This window comes from Sorex araneus, chromosome 3 (assembly GCF_027595985.1).
Source record: "Sorex araneus isolate mSorAra2 chromosome 3, mSorAra2.pri, whole genome shotgun sequence".
NCBI lineage: Eukaryota > Metazoa > Chordata > Mammalia > Eulipotyphla > Soricidae > Sorex > Sorex araneus.
The window spans coordinates 218,541,385-218,545,262 of NC_073304.1; the positions used below are offsets into that span (position 1 = coordinate 218,541,385).

A 3,878-nucleotide genomic window follows, 5' to 3' on the forward strand; every position below is an offset into this window, starting at 1 on the left:
GTAAATAAGTGGACATTGACTGTGGAACTGAGGTCCCCTGGAAGAAAGGGTACAGGTGGAAAAAGGTGGAAAAGGCATAAGGGAAAATAGCAACCTTTACTCTTAAATAAGATACCAATGATACAAAACTGATTAATGCATTCTGAATCTCAGTGTTCTGACTACTCCATCTTCCTTTGTTGCTTATTTCATCAACTCGTTGATCATCAATTTGCTCGAGCAGGCCCAGTAATGTCTCCATTCATCCTAGCCCTGAGATTTTAGCAGCCTCTCTTTACTCGTCCTTCCCAATGGTGCCGCATTAGAGACTCTTTCAGGGTCAGGAGAATGAGACCCATCATTGTTACTGTATTTGGCATATAAATACGCCACGGGGAGCTTGCCAGGCTCTCCCGTGTGGGCAGGAAGCTCTCCGTAGCTTGCCAATATTCTCCGAGAGGGAGAACTAGGCTATAAGGCACAGGGTCAAGAGACTCTGCATTGCTCTCCTCTAGGAGCTTGGTTTTATAGTCTCTGGATGTTGGCTGTTGATGGGATTACAGGGCTTCAGTGACAGTTTGTGGGTGTGGCTGCCAAGCTACTGGAAAATGGGGGATCTGGGTAGAAGAGGCCCAGTCCTAATCCCAGCAGGCTTGGAGATCTGAGCCCTGGGTCCCGCACACCTGGGTTTCTCTGCCGTTTCCTTCATGCGTGAGGCTCATCCAAGCATGTGGAGAGTGGCCTTGAGCACTGCTATGGCCAGACTCAGGAGGTCTTCAGCTGCCAGGGCTCCACTCAGGGGCGGGAGGGAGACCCAACCCACCTTTTCTGAGGGGCCCCAGTGAAGACAGCCAGGCGAGGGGGCAAGAGACTCTGATGCTTATTTGCACATGAAAAATTTTAGCAAGTATCATGTATTGTCTTGTTTTCAAACAAGGGTGGATATATTTGTATAATGGCAGCCAGGACTGCATGGTTCTTTTTGTTTGACTGATATGTGGCATTTTCTGAATAGACCTGCATCCAGATAGGTCTGTGTTTATAGCAGCATCATGTGTCTGTCCAGGGACACTTTCCCATCAATACACACTGGAAGAAAAAGAGCTGGGAAAGATGGCTGTGTTACCTTCCCAATTCCAACAAGAACTATCACACACCCACATGAGAACCAGGAAGAATAATTATTCCAATGATGATTTCTGGACAATCCAAATCAATTATCCATAATTAACTGCTTAAAGCACAGTTTCAAAAGATTTATAACACTAAGAGATCAGCTTCCTACTTGAGCCATTTCCCCCATGGAAGGGAAATAACATAAATAGCAACAAGGAAAAGATTTCCTCATTGGCCCAAATACTGGGAGGTCCAGTATATAAAAGTCCCTGAAAAGTAGTCACCATCATCATATTCTGGGAAACTTTCTCTGAACAGAAACCCACCCTCCATTTCTGGAACCATGACCCACTCCTGTTGCTCCCCTTGCTGCCAGCCTACCTGCTGCACAACCACGTGCTGTGGGTCCAGCTGCTGCTGTAAACCCTGCTGCAGCCCCTGCTGCTCCCCCTGCTGCAAACCCTGCTGCAGCCCCTGCTGCTCCCCTTGCTGCTGTAAACCTTGCTGCTCTACCTGCTGCTGCAAGCCCTGCTGCTCCCCCTGCTGCTCTCCTTGCTGCTGCAAGCCCTGCTGCTCCCCCTGCTGCACTCCTTGCTGCTGCAAGCCCTGCTGTTCCCCCTGCTGTAAACCCTGCTGCAGCCCCTGCTGCAAGCCCTGCTGCTCCCCCTGCTGCTCTCCTTGCTGCTGCAAGCCCTGCTGCTCCCCCTGCTGTTCCCCCTGCTGTAAACCCTGCTGCAGCCCCTGCTGCAAACCCTGCTGCTCCCCCTGCTGCTGCAAGCCTTGCTGCTCCCCCTGCTGTAAACCCTGCTGCAGCCCCTGCTGCTCCCCTTGCTGCTCCCCCTGCTGCTGCAAGCCTTGCTGCTCCCCCTGCTGCTCCCCCTGCTGTAAACCCTGCTGCTCCCCCTGCTGCTCTCCCTGCTGCAAGCCCTGCTGCTCTCCCTGCTGCAAGCCTTGCTGCTCCCCCTGCTGTAAACCCTGCTGCTCCCCCTGCTGCTCTCCCTGCTGCAAGCCCTGCTGCTCCCCCTGCTGCTCTCCCTGCTGTAAACCCTGCTGCTCCCCCTGCTGCAAGCCCTGCTGCTCTCCCTGCTGCAAGCCTTGCTGCTCCCCCTGCTGCTGCAAGCCTTGCTGCTCCCCCTGCTGCGGCAAGCCTTGCTGTTCCCCCTGCTGCAGCCCCTGCTGTAAACCCTGCTGCTCCCCCTGCTGCTCTCCCTGCTGCAAGCCCTGCTGCTCTCCCTGCTGCAAGCCTTGCTGCTCCCCCTGCTGCTCCCCCTGCTGTAAACCCTGCTGCTCCCCGTGCTGCTCTCCCTGCTGCAAACCCTGCTGCTCCCCCTGCTGTTCCCCCTGCTGTAAACCCTGCTGCTCCCCTTGCTGCTCCCCCTGCTGCAAGCCCTGCTGCTCTCCTTGCTGCTGCAAGCCCTGCTGCTCCCCCTGCTGCTCTCCTTGCTGCTGCAAGCCCTGCTGCTCCCCTTGCTGTTCCCCCTGCTGTAAACCCTGCTGCTCCCCCTGCTGCAGCCCCTGCTGCAAGCCCTGCTGCTCCCCCTGCTGCAAGCCTTGCTGCTCCCCCTGCTGCAAGCCTTGCTGCTCCCCCTGCTGCCCCCCTTGCTGCAAACCCTGTTGCGTTCCTTGCTGTAAACCCTGCTGCTGTTGCAAAGTCTGCTGTGTCCCCTGCTGCTGCAGGCCCTGCTGCCCTCCCTGCTGCTCTTGCTGCTGCTCCCCACCTTCCTGCTGCAAGCCCTGCTGCTAGCCTTGCTGCCCCCACCCTGCTGCCAAACCACCTGCTGAACAACCACCTGCTGCAAAATAACTTGTGTGAGCAGCTGCTGCCTGCCCACCTGCTGCTCACTCCCTGTCCACCTTGCTGCTGACCAGACCAGCCTGCTTTTGATCCTCTTGTTTAAGACCCAACAGTCTAACAACAACTTGTATCGTGCAATAATCCAGGTCTGGCCATTATCAAATTATTGATTGCTTGTCCTGTAAATGGTCCAAAAGTCTGCTTGACGGGGAACAATCTGCTTCTCTGATTTTCTTTGCTGTAGCCTTCGTCAGTTGTACACATCCTGGGCCACTTTAACCTGTCCAAGAGCTTTCTTTTGGAAAAGTGATTGTCTCCCTTATTCTGTCAGCAACTAGAAAAACAAGCAAACAAAGACCAATTAACATTTTTCTTGATTGTCCTCTGTGACTCCCCTCCCATTTACAGGAAATCTCCCTGATTCTTTTCGAATAAAATGTAGACCATCTGCATCTTTTCCTGTTGTTTTGTGTGTTTTTATGAATCAACTTTATAAGACATTACATTCTGACTTTATTTCACTTCTATCATCTCTTTCTAGACTATCAGAAGCCTTAGCCAAGAATATCTTTAGGAGCCTATTGAGAAAGGTTCCTTGCCTTGCAACAGCCCAGGGCTGAGGTCTTGTTTTATCTCAGGGCATCTTCACTTAGCTCAGGCTCAAGTAGAAGTAATCCAGCTCTGCTTTTGCCTCAGCTCTCCAAGAAGGAAAACACGCACCGCACCCCTTTCCATGCACAAATAAAGGAATATGAGAAGCAACAAGAAAATCAGGCAGGACTGAATCTGTGATTGGTATGATCGTAATGGCAAAGAAAGGAAGGGGACATTGTGAGAAAATAAACAAGAGAAAACACACTGTTACTGTCATTGTCATCCCGTTGCTATCGATTTGTTCGAGAGGGCACCAGTAACGTCTCTCAGTGTGAGACTTATTGTTACTGTTTTTGGCATATCCAATATGCCACGGGTAGTTTGCCAGGCTCTG

At 52.3% G+C, this 3,878-nt stretch overlaps 1 pseudogene; it reads left to right on the forward strand.

The window, feature by feature from the left end:
- The first annotated feature begins 1,438 nt into the window (after window positions 1–1,438).
- On the forward strand, window positions 1,439–3,200 carry LOC129403527 (keratin-associated protein 9-7-like; annotated as a pseudogene).
- The last annotated feature ends 678 nt before the right edge of the window (window positions 3,201–3,878 follow it).